Source organism: Rutidosis leptorrhynchoides, chromosome 11 (assembly GCF_046630445.1).
Source record: "Rutidosis leptorrhynchoides isolate AG116_Rl617_1_P2 chromosome 11, CSIRO_AGI_Rlap_v1, whole genome shotgun sequence".
Taxonomy (NCBI): Eukaryota; Viridiplantae; Streptophyta; class Magnoliopsida; order Asterales; family Asteraceae; genus Rutidosis; species Rutidosis leptorrhynchoides.
The window spans coordinates 161,746,656-161,765,756 of NC_092343.1; positions in this window are offsets into that span (position 1 = coordinate 161,746,656).

Below are 19,101 nucleotides of genomic sequence, written 5' to 3' on the forward strand. Positions count from 1 at the left end.
TTTTCGTGTCATGATTCTGCTTCAAGAACTTCGAGCCATCCAAGGATCCGTTGAAGCTAGATCCATTTTTCTCTTTTCCAGTAGGTTTATCCAAGGAACTTAAGGTAGTAATGATGTTCATAACATCATTCAATTCATATATATAAAACTATCTTATTCGAAGGTTTAAACTCGTAATCACTAGAACATAGTTTAGTTAATTCTAAACTTGTTCGCAAACAAAAGTTAATCCTTCTAACTTGACTTTTAAAATTAACTAAACACATGTTCTATATCTATATGATATGCTAACTTAATGATTTAAAACCTGGAAACACGAAAAACACCGTAAAACCGGATTTATGCCGTCGTAGTAACACCGCGGGCTGTTTTGGGTTAGTTAATTAAAATCTATGATAAACTTTGATTTAAAAGTTGTAATTCTGAGAAAATGATTTTTATTATGAACATGAAACTATATCCAAAAATTATGGTTAAACTCAAAGTGGAAGTATGTTTTCTAAAATGGTCATCTAGACGTCGTTCTTTCGACTGAAATGACTACCTTTACAAAAATGACTTGTAACTTATTTTTCCGACTATAAACCTATACTTTTCTGTTTAGATTCATAAAATAGAGTTCAATATGAAACCATAGCAATTTGATTCACTCAAAACGGATTTAAAATGAAGAAGTTATGGGTAAAACAAGATTGGATAATTTTTCTCATTTTAGCTACGTGAAAATTGGTAACAAATCTATTCCAACCATAACTTAATCAACTTGTATTGTATATTATGTAATCTTGAGATACCATAGACACGTATACAATGTTTCGACCTATCATGTCGACACATCTATATATATTTCGGAACAATCATAGACACTCTATATGTGAATGTTGGAGTTAGCTATACAGGGTTGAGGTTGATTCCAAAATATATATAGTTTGAGTTGTGATCAATACTGAGATACGTATACACTGGGTCGTGGATTGATTCAAGGTAATATTTATCGATTTATTTCTGTACATCTAACTGTGGACAACTAGTTATAGGTTACTAACGAGGACAGCTGACTTAATAAACTTAAAACATCAAAATATATTAAAAGTGTTGTAAATATATTTTGAACATACTTTAATATATATGTATATATTGTTATAGGTTCGTGAATCAACAGTGGCCAAGTCTTACTTCCCGACGAAGTAAAAATCTGTGAAAGTGAGTTATAGTCCCACTTTTAAAATCTAATATTTTTGGGATGAGAATACATGCAGGTTTTATAAATGATTTACAAAATAGACACAAGTACGTGAAACTACATTCTATGGTTGAATTATCGAAATCGAATATGCCCCTTTTTATTAAGTCTGGTAATCTAAGAATTAGGGAACAGACACCCTAATTGACGCGAATTCTAAAGATAGATCTATCGGGCCCAACAAGCCCCATCCAAAGTACCGGATGCTTTAGTACTTCGAAATTTATATCATATCCGAAGGGTGTCCCGGAATGATGGGGATATTCTTATATATGCATCTTGTTAATGTCGGTTACCAGGTGTTCACCATATGAATGATTTTTATCTCTATGTATGGGATATGTATTGAAATATGAAATCTTGTGGTCTATTATTATGATTTGATATATATAGGTTAAACCTATAACTCACCAACATTTTTGTTGACGTTTTAAGCATGTTTATTCTCAGGTGATTATTAAGAGCTTCCGCTGTCGCATACTTAAATAAGGACGAGATTTGGAGTCCATGCTTGTATGATATTGTGTAAAACTGCATTCAAGAAACTTATTTTGTTGTAACATATTTGTATTGTAAACCATTATGTAATGGTCGTGTGTAAACAGGATATTTTAGATTATCATTATTTGATAATCTACGTAAAGCTTTTTAAACCTTTATTGATGAAATAAAGGTTATGGTTTATTTTAAAATGAATGCAGTCTTTGAAAAACGTCTCATATAGAGGTCAAAACCTCGCAACGAAATCAATTAATATGGAACGTTTTTAATCAACAAGAACGGGACATTTCAAAACGTCTCGAAATTACAAGAGTACAAGATTCAAAACGCAAAGTACAAGATATTAAATTGTACGCAAGGACGTTCGAAAATCCGGAACCGGGACCAGAGTCAACTCTCAACGCTCGACGCAACGGACTAAAAATTACAAGTCAACTATGCACATAAATATAATATAATATTTAAATAATTCTTATAATTATTTATATATTATATAATATATTATAAACCGTCGGCAAGAAAGGCTCCAAACTTGTGTGAGCTGTAAAAGCAAACTCCGCGAGTTGCGGAGTTTGCAGTGCAAAAACTACGCGAGTCGCGGAGCCCCTAATTTTGAAACTGCCTATAAAGCTCGCGCATTCTGATCGTAAAAATCATCCAATATCTATCTCTCTCTCAATATATACGTAAAAATATATATATAATTTATATTTTAATTTTAATTTTAATTTTAAATCCTAATAATAAGGGTATGTTAGCAAATGTTGTAAGGGTGTAAGTCGAAATTATGTCCGTGTAACGCTACGCTATTTTTAATCATTGTAAGTTATGTTCAATCTTTTTAATTTAATATCTCGTAGCTAAGTTATTATTATGCTTATTTAATCCGAAGTAATCATGATGTTGGGCTAATTACTAAAATTGGGTAATTGGGCTTTGTACCATAATTGGGGTTTGGACAAAAGAACGACACTTGTGGAAATTAGACTATGGGCTATTAATGGGCTTTATATTTGTTTAACTAAATGATAGTTTGTTAATGTTAATATAAAGATTTACAATTGGGCGTCCCTATAAATTACCATATACACTCAATCGGACACGATGGGCGGGGTATTTATATGTACGAATAATCGTTCATTTAACCGGACACGGGAATGGATTAATAGCCACTAGAATAATTAAAACAGGGGTGAAATTATGTACAAGGACACTTGGTATAATTGATAACAAAATATTAAAACCTTGGGTTACACTCAGTCGACATCCTGGTGTAATTATTAAACAAAGTATTAAAATCTTGTTACAGTTTAAGTCCCCAATTAGTTGGAATATTTAACTTCGGGTATAAGGATAATTTGACGAGGACACTCGCACTTTATATTTATGACTGATGGACTGTTATGGACAAAAACCAGATGGACATATTAAATAATCCAGGACAAAGGACAATTAACCCATGGGCATAAAACTAAAATTAACACGTCAAACATCATGATTACGAAAGTTTAAATAAGCATAATTCCTTTATTTCATATTTAATTTCCTTTATTTTATATTTAATTGCACTTCTAATTAACGCATTTTTATTGTTATTGTATTTAATTGCACTTTTAATTATCGTACTTTTTAATTATCGCAAGTTTATTTTATCGCACTTTTATTATTCGCAATTTCATTATCGTTATTTACGTTACGCTTTAATTTAAGTCTTGTATTTATATTTTACATTTGGTTTTAACTGCGACTAAAGTTTTAAAATCGACAAACCGGTCATTAAACGGTAAAAACCCCCCTTTATAATAATAATATTACTTATATATATATTTGTATTTTTATAAAAGTAAACTAATATAGCGTTAAGCTTTGTTTAAAGATTTTCCCTGTGAAACGAACCGGACTTACTAAAAACTACACTACTGTACGATTAGGTACACTGCCTATAAGTGTTGTAGCAAGGTTTAAGTATATCCATTCTCTAAATAAATAAATATCTTGTGTAAAATTGTATCGTATTTAATAGTATTTCCTGCTAAAATTAATAGCTATTTTATATACACCTCGCGTAAACATCAAAGTATTTTTGGCGCCGCTGCCGGGGACAATCTAGCTTAAAAGCCGGAAGCGCAACGCTAATATAAAAAAAAAAAGATTTTTAGTTTACTTTTATTAAAATTCGTTTTTATAAAAATACGTTTTAAATATTCAAAAATATAAAAAGAAAAACAAAAATATAAGTATTTTTAAGATTTTGTTAAATATTTAAGTTTTATAAAGTTTCTTTATTTTTATATAAGTTTTATTTAAGTATTTTATTTTTATTTATAACATATATAAAAAAAATCGAAAAAAAAAATATATATATATAAATCTAGCTTTAAGATTTTTATTTATAAAATTATAAAGTAGTTCTATTTTTATTCTAGTTTTTAAAATATAAGTTTTTATTATATAAATATTTTAGATTTTAAAAACAGAAAATATAAAACAGGAAATATAAAAAAAAAAAAAACGCGTCAAATTCAAAACTGTACCAGAGTTGAATTTTGGAACCCCGCGACTCGCGGGGTTTGCTGCTTGGAATACCGCGACTCGCGGAGACACTCTGACACCGACAGAACCCTAATTTAGCTTTTATTACGGGTAATTATTAATTATTATTATTATTAACCCTAGTTAATTATTATTATTATAATTAGTTTTACTTTTTATTCAATTTATATAATTAGTTAAATTAGTTTAATTAAATTGTAAAATTAATAGTTTTAATAAATAAATAATATAAAAATAATATTTTTATAAAAATTGTATTTTTTACAACTTTTTGTATATTTTTATATTTTGTCCCTTTTTAATCGTTTTAGCGTAATTTTTGTATTTTTCGCTCGTATTTATTTTTAACTCATAGTTTTTGCCATGGTTATTTTTACTTCTAGATTTTTAGGCTTTGCCTTAAAATTCCTTAAGTGCTTTTTCTTTAGACTAAGATTTAGGTACTTTAGAATTTTGCGACGCCTTTTTAAGTTTTAGTTTCTTTTGAAGTTATTTCCATTTGGGATATAGTTTTTCCTGTAAGCTTTAATATTTTTAGACGACTTTTACCTATGTATCAATTATCATTCCAATTAGTAATCTCAATTTGCGATTATAATTTTAAGTTAGTTGTAGTAATAAGGTTAGGTTAGTCAAGTGTTTTTAAGTGTTATAAGTTTCTTTTATTTTTCCGTCACCTTTTATTTTTCAACTATTTTTCTTTTTCGATCTTTTTCCGACACGCTCTTTTTCTTTCTTATTTCTCGCTATTCTAGTTTTAGGACATAGATTTTTATTCTACTTCTTATCTAAATTTCTTAAAATTACGAAAATTTATTTTAAGTGGTTAAATTGATAGACATCAAAATTTTCTGGTTCGTAGTAATAGTTGGATTTGTACGTGGACCGGGTTATTGGAGCCAAACAGTCCTCAATTATATTGAGACCAAACGAATCCTGCCCCTCTGCTGCATCTTTTGGCTATTCGAAACGTGGGCAAAATCAGAAAAGTCTATTGATTGGATAACTTATTATAATTTTTCTTTCCTTTTAAAAACTAATAGGATATTCAGTGAATGCACCGAGCAAGACGTTCACCACCTTTTGTACGTTCACCACCTGTAACTAGATCAAGACATTTAGCAAATATTACCGCCGTTGATTTTTCTTTAGAATCGTCATCCAGTCGACCAAGTACTCCAGTTCAAATTTACGATAATCCATTTTTTGAACCCGACCTCACAATTGAGAATCCGGAGAATATTCAGGAACGATTCGTAGATCCTGAACCATTAAATTTTCCTCCGGAACCACCAATCATTCAAACAGAGATTGTTGAGGAACGAACTATTAAATCAGAATCCTCTAGTGATTCCGATTCAACAAATTCAATTATGGAAGTAACAGAACCTTCAAGTATGGAAGACCGAATGAGAGCTAAACGCACTGGCCAAGGTCACGCAATTACTCATCCAGACATTAATGCGCCAGATTATGAAATCAAAGGACAAATTCTACACATGGTGACTAATCAATGCCAATTTAGTGGTGCGCCGAAAGAAGATCCAAATGAACATCTACGTACCTTTAATAGGATCTGCACACTATTTAAAATCCGAGAAGTGGAGGATGAACAGATATATCTCATGTTATTTCCCTGGACTTTAAAGGGAGAAGCCAAAGATTGGTTGGAATCATTACCTGAAGGGGCGATCGATACATGGGACGTTTTAGTTGAAAAATTTCTTAAACAATTCTTTTCTGCATCTAAAGCCGTAAGACTTCAAGGAGAAATTGTTACGTTCACACAGAAACCAAATGAAACTCTATATGAGGCGTGGACAAGATTTGGAAAGTTGTTGAGAGGATGTCCGCAACATGGTTTAGACACCTGTCAAATAGTACAAATATTCTACCAAGGATGCGACATCACTACAAGGAAAGACATAGATATAGCAGCTGGTGGTTCTATTATAAAGAAAACCGAAACTGATGCTTACAAAATTATTGATAACACTGCTTCCCACTCACATGAGTGGCACCAAGAAAAAGATATCGTTAGATCATCTAAAGCAGCTAGAGCCGATTCTAGCCATGACTTAGATTCCATTTCCGCAAAGATAGATGCTGTCGAGAGACGAAAGGAAAAGATGACTAAAGATATTCACTCAATACGAATTAGTTGTGAGCAGTGTGGAGGACCACATTTGACAAAAGATTGTCTCAGTATTGAATTAACAATGGAACAAAGAGAGAATATTTCATACATAAACCAAAGACCTGGAAATAATTATCAGAATAATTATCAACCGCCAAGACCTATTTACAATCAAAACCAGAATTATAACCGAAATATTCCATACAACAACCAACAAGGTCCTAGCAATCAACAAGTATCCAATAATACTTACAAGCAGAAAAGACCTAATTTTCAAAACAAACCACCACAACAAACAGATGATAAAAAGCCGAATTTAGAAGATATGATGACGAAGCTAGTTGAAACTCAAACGCAGTTTTTCACATCTCAGAAACAAACTAATGAACAAAATGCTCAAGCATTTAGAAATCAACAAGCTTCTATTCAAAATCTGGAACAAGAAGTAAGTAACCTAGCAAGGTTAATAGGTGAAAGAAAACCGGGAAGTCTACCTAGTGATACAAATGCTAACCCCCGGAATGAAACAGCTAAAGCCATTACCATAAGAAGTGGTACAATACTTAAACCACCTGAAATACCTTTAACTTCTGATGAAGCTATTCATACTCCACAAGAACCACAACCTGATCAAGATAAGGAAAAAGAACCGGTAGTTGAAAAGGTTAATGAAGATAACACAGTTAAGGCTAAACCTTATGTTAAACCATACCAACCACCACTTCCTTACCCGAGTAAAATGAAGAAAGAGAAACTTGAAGCCGAGCAATCCAAATTCTTGGATATGTTTAAACAGATAAATGTAAATCTTCCTTTCATTGATGTGATTTCAGGAATGCCTAGATATGCTAAATTCTTGAAAGATCTAATCTCAAATAGAAAGAAAATGGAAGAACTCTCGGCTGTTACCATGAATGCTAATTGTTCAGCAGTGCTGTTGAATAAGATACCAGAAAAACTATCTGATCCAGGAAGTTTCACAATTCCATGTTTTCTGGGAAGTCTTAGTTCAATAGAAGCATTGGCAGACTTAGGTGCTAGTATAAATCTAATGCCGTATTCACTATACGCTAAACTAGACCTTGGAGAATTGAAACCAACCAGAATAAGCATACAACTAGCCGATAGATCAATAAAATATCCTAGAGGGATAATGGAGAACATGCTAGTTAAAGTTGGTACTTTAGTATTTCCAGTAGATTTTGTTGTTTTGGACATGGAAGAAGATTCTCAAGTTCCTCTCATATTAGGAAGACCATTCTTAAACACGGCTAAAGCAATGATAGACGTGTTCGGTAAGAAATTGACCCTAAGTATAGAGGACGAGAGTGTTACCTTTTCAGTTGATAGAGCAATGCAACAACCGCAATCTGCAGATGATACATGTTATTATATTCAAACTATAGATGCACATGCAGAATTATTAGAAGAATTTCCAGAATTACAAGGAACAGGAGAATGTTCTTTAGGAGAAGGTAATGAACCAATTGATGAAGCTGAAATGTTAGCTACGCTTATAGCTAATGGATATGAACCAACAACAGAAGAAATTCAAATGCTAAAAGAAGAAGACAGATATCGATACAAATCATCGATAGAAGAACCTCCGAAATTAGAGTTAAAGCCACTTCCAAACCATTTGGAATACGATTATTTACATGGTGAATCTGAATTACCTGTAATAATATCGTCTTCTCTTACTGAAAATGAGAAATCACAACTCATTTCTGTGTTGAAAGCTCATAAACCAGCCATTGCATGGAAGATTCATGATATTAAAGGAATAAGTCCTTCGTATTGCACACATAAAATCCTTATGGAAGAAGGTCATAAAACGTATGTGCAACGCCAACAAAGACTAAATCCTAATATGCAAGATGTAGTTAAAAAAAAATTATTAAACTGCTAGACGCAGGTCTAATTTATCCAATCTCTGATAGTCCATGGGTAAGCCCAGTTCAATGCGTGCCTAAGAAGGGTGGCATGACTGTCATTACAAATGAAAAAAATGAGCTTATTCCTACTAGAACTGTAACAGGATGGCGTGTGTGTATTGATTATAGAAAATTAAATGACGCCACCAGAAAAGATCACTTTCCCTTACCTTTCATTGATCAAATGTTGGAAAGATTAGCCGGAAATAGTTACTATTGTTTTCTAGATGGATTTTCCGGATATTTTCAAATTCCAATAGCACCCGAAGATCAAGAGAAAACCACATTCACGTGCCCTTATGGTAATTTTGCTTACAAACGCATGCCATTTGGACTTTGTAACGCCCCTGCAACCTTTCAAAGGTGTATGATGGCGATTTTTCATGACATGATAGAAGAATGCATGGAAGTTTTCATGGATGACTTTTCAGTCTTCGGTGATACATTTGAATCATGTCTAGCTAATCTTGAACGAATGCTTATTAGATGCGAACAATCAAATCTAGTTCTTAATTGGGAGAAATGCCATTTTATGGTTAAAGAAGGCATCGTTCTTGGACATAAAATTTCAAAAGAAGGAATTGAAGTGGATAGAGCTAAAGTAGATGTAATTGCTAAACTTCCACATCCCACCAATGTTAGAGGAGTTAGGAGTTTTCTAGGGCATGCCGGTTTTTACCGACGTTTCATAAAAGATTTTTCTAAAATTGCCACTCCTATGAATAAACTCCTAGAAAAGGATGCTCCATTCATCTTTTCAGATGAGTGTATCAAATCTTTTAATATTCTTAAAGAGAAACTCACTAATGCGCCGATCATGATAACACCAAATTGGAATCTACCATTTGAACTAATGTGCGATGCAAGTGATTTTGCAATGGGAGCCGTTTTAAGACAAAGGATTGAAAAATGATTTCAACCTATATATTATGCTAGTAAGACGTTACAAGGAGCACAAACGAACTATACAACTACTGAAAAAGAACTCCTTGCTATTGTCTTTGCTTTTGACAAATTTCGTTCATATCTCGTTCTAGCAAAAACGGTGGTCTATACCGACCATTGTGCTCTTAGATACCTATTTTCAAAACAAGATGCTAAACCAAGATTAATCCGTTGGATCTTACTCTTACAAGAGTTTGATATTGAAATCCGAGATAAAAGAGGAGCAGAAAATCTCACCGCTGATCATCTTTCTCGTCTTGAAAATCCCGAATTAGAAGTTCTAAATGAATCGGCCATACAAGATAACTTTCCTGATGAATATCTATTGAAGATAGATTATAAAGAAATTCCATGGTTTGCAGACTATGCAAACTACTTAGTTTGTGGATTCCTTGAAAAAGGATTATCGTACCAAAGACGAAAGAAATTCTTCAGTGATATAAAACACTATTTTTGAGAAGATCCACATTTGTTTAAAAGTTGTCCCGATGGAATAATACGCCGATGTGAATTTGGAGATGAAGCTAGTAAAATATTAAACCATTGTCACACAGGACCAACAGGAGGGCATTATGGGCCTCAACTAACAGCAAGAAAAGTTTATGATGCTGGATTCTATTGGCCTACAATTTACAAAGACTCACACCTTCTTTGCAAATCCTGTGATGCTTGTCAAAGGGCCGGAAAAATAAGTCAACGTGATGAAATGCCACAAAATGTCATCCAAGTATGTGAAGTATTTGACATTTGGGGTATTGACTTTATGGGTCCATTTCCAAAATCTCATAATAATCTATATATACTCGTAGCCATTGATTATGTATCTAAATGGGCGGAAGCACAAGCTCTCCCAACTAACGATGCACGAGTTGTAGTCAACTTTTTAAAACGTCTTTTTGCAAGGTTTGGAACACCGAAAGCTTTAATAAGTGATCGGGGTACTCATTTCTGTAATAATCAACTTGAGAAAGTTCTTAAAAGATATGGAGTAACTCATAAAATCTCCACCGCATATCATCCACAAACAAGTGGAGAAGTTGAAAATACCAACCGAGCTTTAAAACGTATTCTAGAGAAAACCGTAGGATCAAATCCGAAGGAATGGTCCATTAAATTGGAGGATGCACTCTGGGCTTTTAGAACAGCCTACAAAACTCCAATTGGAACCACACCTTTTAGACTTGTTTATGGAAAAGCATGTCATCTTTCAGTAGAAATTGAACACAAAGCATTTTGGGCTTTGAAGACATGTAATCTTGATTTACATGAAGCCGGACGTCTACGATTAAGTCAACTAAACGAATTAGAAGAATTAAGACATGAAGCATACGAAAATTCGTTAATCTATAAAGAAAGAACGAAGAAATGGCATGATAAAAGAATCAGAAGTTCAAAAGAATTTAAAGAAGGAGACAGAGTTCTTCTTTTCAATTCACGATTCAAGCTATCTCCTGGAAAATTGAAATCAAGATGGTCTGGACCATTCATAGTCAAAAGAGTTTTCCCATACGGAACGATAGAATTAATAAATTCAAATGGGATTGAATTTAAAGTTAATGGTCACAGAGTTAAACACTACATAGATAGTCCGATGGAAGTCGACAACGAAGTTAATCACAATTTCGACACCACAGCTAACTAAGTGTGGGGAGAATCAAGTCTTTAAAGGATAATATGTATTTCTGTTAGAGTTAGATTGTCTGTTTTCGTGTAGTTCTCGAAAATGGAACCCGAATGGTCTTTCCCTAGCAGACCCTAAAGAACTAGTCTTCTCCCCCCATTCTGAATTTTTATTTTTTTTAGGAAATGAAGACTGCCTGTGAACTAAACCATGGTCTAATGCTACACGCTTTGATTACTAAACGTAATAATGACACACTACCGAGTGAAATAGTATCAGTAATCAGAGAAAGATTGGACGGAGTTAGAAAAGAATCCAGATGCGAAGATAATAAGTTACAATTTGGTAAAGGAAAATCAAAATCCGAAGCGAAAAGAAGAGCACAACACCTAGAAAGATGTCACAAATGCGGAAAATGGTCACATGGAGGTAAATGTTCAAATAATCAAACCTATTCAAATACCGAATTTGTTACTTTATGCAGAGACGGACCGTTCATATGTTTAGAAGAAAAGACACTGAATGCTCGAGGTTACGCCTATGTAGCTATGGAAAACCAATTAAACCGACTATCTTATGAATAGGATAGATCATATAACTAAGAAATCTATTTCACAGGTATGTTTGTACAGTTTTTATTATTTTTATTTTTAACCTTTTGATAATAAACGCTAATTTGTTCGCTATAAAGTATTAAATTGGTATTGAATAAAATTAGGTTTGGCGACCGAAATTATTGATATCATTCAAAAATTTATTACATCACTGCGAAATTTAACGTTTATTCTTAAGGTATAAATATCTTTAATCAATCAACCCAAAATATTTCAAAAATTCGTCATGAGTTAAATTAGGTCTTGGAACCGAAATTACTTTACCGAAAAGAGGGGCGCATATTTTTGATAATATTTGATTGATTAAAGTGGGATAAAAAGCCAAAAAGATTTTTAATTTTATTTTTACCATGTTTTTAAAATTAATATATAAATCTTAAATTAATATTGTAAACTTTGTAAAAACAATATATTTAAAATTGTAAATATTTGAAAAATTAATTTAAGTTTGGTGTGAATTTTTAATTTTTAAAAATATGAATTTTTAATTTTATGCATTTCAAATTTTAAAGTTTGGTGTGAATTTTTAATATTAATTTTGAATTTTATATTTAAATTGTGTGAATTTAAAACCAAAAATTTACTTTATCTCATTAAGTTAAAAATATGATTTTTAAAATTCGTCGTAAGTTGAAGACTAGGTCTTTGAACCGAAATTGCTTTACCCGAGGGAGGGACGAGAACTTTTATTATCATTATTTTTAATCTTATTGAATTAAAGTATGCCAAAAACATTAAAAAACCAAAAATCTTAGCTTTTAAAACAATAGCTACAAAAAGACAAATTTTAAAATTTTATCGAGGGACGGACTAGGACATCGATCCGAAACGACCTCGTCCTAAATAACAAGGGAAACAAAATTTTAAAATTAATTACTTAATTGTTTTAATTAGTATAAGATATATAAAAAATAAAAAAAACTCCGCGACTCGCGAAGTTTGAAGGTTTAAACCCCGCGACTCGCGGAGTTCCTAAAATCCAGAAAAAAATATAAACGCATAACAGCTCAGTTGCAACCCACAAACAAGAAAAATACTGCGAAAATACTCCGCAAAAACCCGAAAAAACACCCCCAAAATCACAATTTTTAACCGTTAATCATCAAATCTTTTACTAAAATCATGTTGAGAAGGATGCTATCAAAGAATTACTCAAGAAAAACGACTGAAAGGGGTGAATCTTCATCCCAAGCTCGCAATGCTCCTGTTGAGAATGCGGAACAACAGGAGGTGGATAACTACTACAAGCAAGATATACCTCATCCAGTCATGACATTTTTTGATATGCACTTGGAAGATTTGTACCCGAACCTGAGATTTGACAGACTTTGGATAGATTATCCAAAATACCAAAGGGGTTTGAATACTCTTCATTCTAAAGTTGTTGAGGTACCTAGGGTCATAGAATGGGGACCATTAGAAGCTGTAGAATTGGCCGGGCCAATTAGGAAATTACTTGCACAGAGGTATGGTAATTCTACTTTTAACGACTGGGTACGTTTATTCACCATGCGTAGACCTGTATATAAAGTATGGTGTGAAGAATTGTTGTGTAGTATAGAATTAAATGATCGGGTAGCTAGTTTAACCGATCGATCTTTTATTAGATTTTTGTTAGGAGGTTCGATGCGCCACATGTCTTTACTAGACATGGCTCAGGCTTTACGTATATATACGCCTGAGGAGTTAGCATCTGCCAATTGTAGAGGGTTGATACTAAATGGTAGAAAGATAGATGAAAATTTTGATACACATGGTGTATGGAGTCAAATGACAAGCCATCACCGATTCAAAGGGGGAAATTACTCTTATTTGGATATAGATAGAGCTGAATTAAGAGAGATTCATAGGTTTTTAGCTAATTCGATTACACAAAGAGGTAAGAACAAGGAAAAGGTAAATGAACAGGATTTGTTTTACCATATGTGTATTCGAGACCCACAAAGCGCTGTAAGTATACCTTATTGTGTGGGTTATTATTTATCAGCTATGGTTAAGGGGATGAGACCGCATAGCATAATAGGAGGTGGTATTTTTATTACTTTGATTGCTGAATATCTCGGTGTGGATATAAGTCGGGGGGGATTATTAGTCGAAGAACCAGAACCCCGCGATACAATAGGTTTAAATGTATACCATGGTGCGAAAGTTTTGAAGAGGCGAAATAACGCCGCAGTACAATACCATGGTAGACATCCACAGGTTGAGAGAAACCAACAGCAAGGTAATGTAGGAGGGGGAAATGAAATGCAAGAAATGCAAAGGTTTATAGCTTCACAGGAGTACGAAAATGCTGGACAGAGAGCATTTGAAGATTGGCAAGTTCATCAAAACCAAATCATAGCTCATTGCCAACATATAGGTAGAAACTATATTCCTACTCCAAAACCCATATTCCCTCCCTGGTCTATAGAGATGCAACCACCGTATCCTACGTATAACCCTGCCGAAGCATTTTATAGCACCTATGGTTATGCATGGAACCCCTATTGGTATCAGTATCATCCCTAGTCTACTTAGTTTTTTTTTTTTATTATTTGTAATGTTGATACGTTTAATACTTATGTTAATATTGTAATAGTTTTTATAATTTTCTAACTTTTATTCTTAGATTTTAATAATTTTTGAATGTGGGGTAATATACCAAACTTCAAAAATAAGTATATATGTTTGCAGTTTATCTTATGTACACAACAGGGTAAAACAACGCATTTTCAAAGACTGGCATTAAGTTCAGCAAAAGCAACTAATTTTGACGACAAGATGCAAAATATATGTGAAATAACAACAAGACAGAATGAACAAATGATGTGCACCATTTATCATTCAGCAAACAAACGCCAATATATTTGGAAACTTTAGTAAAATTTAATCATTTTCACACAAATCACCCTCAATAATTTAAATTGTTACTGATTTCTTGCAAATGAGGGCATTGCAAGATCTTAAGTGTGGGAAGGGGTTAAATTCTTTCGGATTTTAAAATTTTTACTTTATACACTTGGTTACCATTAGAAATACTAGTAAAGTAGTAGTTGTATTAGAATCTAGTGCTCTCTGATAATAAAGAACAGCCCTAGTCTTATATACTGACTACACAATTCTAGTAAAAATTTTCAAAATTTTCAATTAAATGAACTCAAAATCATGTTTATACATATTTATGAACGATAAAACTAGGTTTTAACACCGAAATTATTGTAACCTCGGAAAGGACATAAATTGAGAAACAAACCAAAATGTTAAAATTCATTTAAAATGGAATAGAGGACGATAAAAAGGAAAATAAAAGCCAAGTGTGGGAAAATTTACCAAGTTATCTTAAACATATGTCACATATATCTGTAACAAATAACTGAAAATACTTTTGCTTAGGACTAAACTAAACTGTTTTACCCGATGAAAGAAAAGAAGAGATGGATCTACACGATGAATCAATTCCTTCATTAAAAGGAAGTAAAGTCTTCAGAAAAAGACACGCGCTTCTTGATTTAGGTCAAGAAGTTGTCGTCCAGACCAGCTGTAGGTTGACGAAAAATCTAGAAAAGTCATCACTAAAATCAGCAGGAAATCCACGGACCTCAGCATCAAACAGGGTCGCCAAGTGGTCAGATTTATCCTAACCATGAGAAGGATTTATCTCGTAAAATGGGGGGGCACCATGCAAATTAGCTGGATAAGACTAATGAATCAGATCCACAGAAAGGATAATCTCCTTAAAAGATCAAAAATCAGCTTTTAAGCCTGATATTACTCAATCCTAGAGATTGACCTTAAAGATTGAGAATTCAAACTCATGGAATTCGATGATATCTAAACTCGAGCTTGAACGAGAAAATATTTTGATCAAAATTACAAACTGATTTGTTTTCTAAAAACCCATTTTCAATGCGTTCATTACCATTGAACGTAAAATCCTAGGAATTCACCTGAAATTCATTAGGTCACCTGAACTAAATCGGGTATCAACCGTAAGAACGGTGGTTGCATAGTGGTCAAAGACAGGACCTTGTGCCAGACCAAAAAATCATAAGGGTGAGCTTTACTATTGCTCCTACCAAGGATAGTAATTGCGTCCGACACGTTATAGACCATAATTAAAAGCATGTCAGGGGACATTGCCTTAACAGTTGCTTGTTCAACGCTTTCCTTTACAACCGGACGGTAGTTTACTGAAAGGTAATATACGGGACAAGTAAACTGGACGTGTTGCTTTCCAAATACAAGGTTAGCAAGTGGGTGACACAAAACCGCAAGTTTTGAGCTAAAATTTTCAAATCTGAAACCCATCAAACCCACAAAAATAATTTGCAAACACCGGTAAAGGGTTATTCCGGAAAACTTATCTAGGGTAAAAACTAGATTTAATTTTCAAAAGATCAAATGTTTTCATAAAGATCCAATTTCCTTAATGGATCTAAATTTTTATAGTCATGTGGGACTGTAAACCATATCGTTACTACCATTGTTTATACCGCCGTATAGAAATCATTGATGTACAAAGTGTGAAGAATAAAGAAGTGATTCTAGTATTTCAAGACGATATTGCTTGAGGACAAGCAACGCTTAAGTGTGGGAATATTTGATAATGCTAAAAACGAACATATATTTCATAGCATTATTCCTCAAGAAAGACAAGCTTTTAGTTGCAATTGTTCTATTTAAAAGTGATATTCGTTTAAATAATAAAAGGTGAAGACAAAAGACAGATTCGACGAATTGAAGACGCAAACGACCAAAAAGCTCAAAAGTACAAAATACAATCAAAGAGGTTCCAATTATTGATAAGAAACGTCTCGAAATTACAAGAGTACAAGATTCAAAACGCAAAGTACAAGATATTAAATTGTACGCAAGGACGTTCGAAAATCCAGAACCGGGACCAGAGTCAACTCTCAACGCTCGACGCAACGGACTAAAAATTACAAGTCAACTATGCACATAAATATAATATAATATAATATTTAAATAATTCTTATAATTATTTATATATTATATAATATATTATAAACCGTCGGCAAGAAAGGCTCCAAACTTGTGTGAGCTGTAAAAGCAAACTCCACGAGTTGCGGAGTTTGCAGTGCAAAAACTACGCGAGTCGCGGAGCCCCTAATTTTGAAACTGCCTATAAAGCTCGCGCATTCTGATCGTAAAAATCATCCAATATCTATCTCTCTCTCAATATATACGTAAAAATATATATATAATTTATATTTTAATTTTAATTTTAATTTTAAATCCTAATAATAAGGGTATGTTAGCAAATGTTGTAAGGGTGTAAGTCGAAATTCTGTCCGTGTAACGCTACGCTATTTTTAATCATTGTAAGTTATGTTCAACCTTTTTAATTTAATGTCTCGTAGCTAAGTTATTATTATGCTTATTTAATCCGAAGTAATCATGATGTTGGGCTAATTACTAAAATTGGGTAATTGGGCTTTGTACCATAATTGGGGTTTGGACAAAAGAACGACACTTGTGGAAATTAGACTATGGGCTATTAATGGGCTTTATATTTGTTTAACTAAATGATAGTTTGTTAATGTTAATATAAAGATTTACAATTGGGCGTCCCTATAAATTACCATATACACTCGATCGGACACGATGGGCGGGGTATTTATATGTACGAATAATCGTTCATTTAACCGGACACGGGAATGGATTAATAGCCACTAGAATAATTAAAACAGGGGTGAAATTATGTACAAGGACACTTGGTATAATTGATAACAAAATATTAAAACCTTGGGTTACACTCAGTCGACATCCTGGTGTAATTATTAAACAAAGTATTAAAATCTTGTTACAGTTTAAGTCCCCAATTAGTTGGAATATTTAACTTCGGGTATAAGGATAATTTGACGAGGACACTCGCACTTTATATTTATGACTGATGGACTGTTATGGACAAAAACCAGATGGACATATTAAATAATCCAGGACAAAGGACAATTAACCCATGGGCATAAAACTAAAATCAACACATCAAACATCATGATTACGGAAGTTTAAATAAGCATAATTCTTTTATTTCATATTTAATTTCCTTTATTTTATATTTAATTGCACTTCTAATTAACGCATTTTTATTGTTATTGTATTTAATTGCACTTTTAATTATCGTACTTTTTAATTATCGCAAGTTTATTTTATCGAACTTTTATTATTCGCAATTTCATTATCGTTATTTACGTTACGCTTTAATTTAAGTCTTGTATTTATATTTTACATTTGGTTTTAACTGCGACTAAAGTTTTAAAATCGACAAACCGGTCATTAAACGGTAAAAACCCCCCTTTATAATAATAATATTACTTAAATATATATTTGTATTTTTATAAAAGTAAACTAATATAGCGTTAAGCTTTGTTTAAAGATTTTCCCTGTGAAACGAACCGGACTTACTAAAAACTACACTACTGTACGATTAGGTACACTGCCTATAAGTGTTGTAGCAAGGTTTAAGTATATCCATTCTCTAAATAAATAAATATCTTGTGTAAAATTGTAACGTATTTAATAGTATTTCCTGCTAAAATTAATAGCTATTTTATATACACCCCGCTGCACATCAGTTTAACTAACGCACCAGCTGTGTTCATGGACCTTATGAACCGAGTGTGTGGACCATACCTTGACAAGTTTGTCATTGTTTTCATTGATGACATACTTATTTACTCAAAGAATGACCAAGAACACGGTGAACATTTGAGAAAGGTGTTAGAAGTATTGAGGAAGGAAGAATTGTACGCTAAGTTTTCAAAGTGTGCATTTTGGTTGGAAGAAGTTCAATTCCTCGATCACATAGTGAACAAAGAAGGTATTAAGGTGGATCCGGCAAAGATAGAAACTGTTGAAAAGTGGGAAACCCCGAAAACTCCGAAACACATACGTCAGTTTTTAGGACTAGCTGGTTACTACATAAGGTTCATCCAAGACTTTTCCAGAATAGCAAAACCCTTGACTGCATTAACGCATAAAGGGAAGAAATTTGAATGGAAGTATGAACAAGAGAAAGCGTTCCAGTTATTGAAGAAAAAGCTAACTACGGCATCTATATTGTCATTGCCTGAAGGGAATGATGATTTTGTGATTTATTGTGACGCATCAAAGCAAGGTCTCGGTTGTGTATTAATGCAACGAACGAAGGTGATTGCTTATGCGTCTAGACAATTGAAGATTCATGAACAAAATTATACGACGCATGATTTGGAATTAGGCGCGGTTGTTTTTGCATTAAAGACTTGGAGGCACTACTTATATGGGGTCAAAAGTATTATATATACCGACCACAAAAGTCTTCAACACATATTTAATCAAAAACAACTGAATATGAGGCAGCGTAGGTGGATTGAATTGTTGAATGATTACGACTTTGAGATTCGTTACCACCCGGGGAAGGCAAATGTGGTAGCCGACGCCTTGAGCAGGAAGGACAGAGAACCCATTCGAGTAAAATCTATGAATATAATGATTCACAATAACCTTACTACTCAAATAAAGGAGGCGCAACAAGGAGTTTTAAAAGAGAAAAATTTAAAGGATGAAAT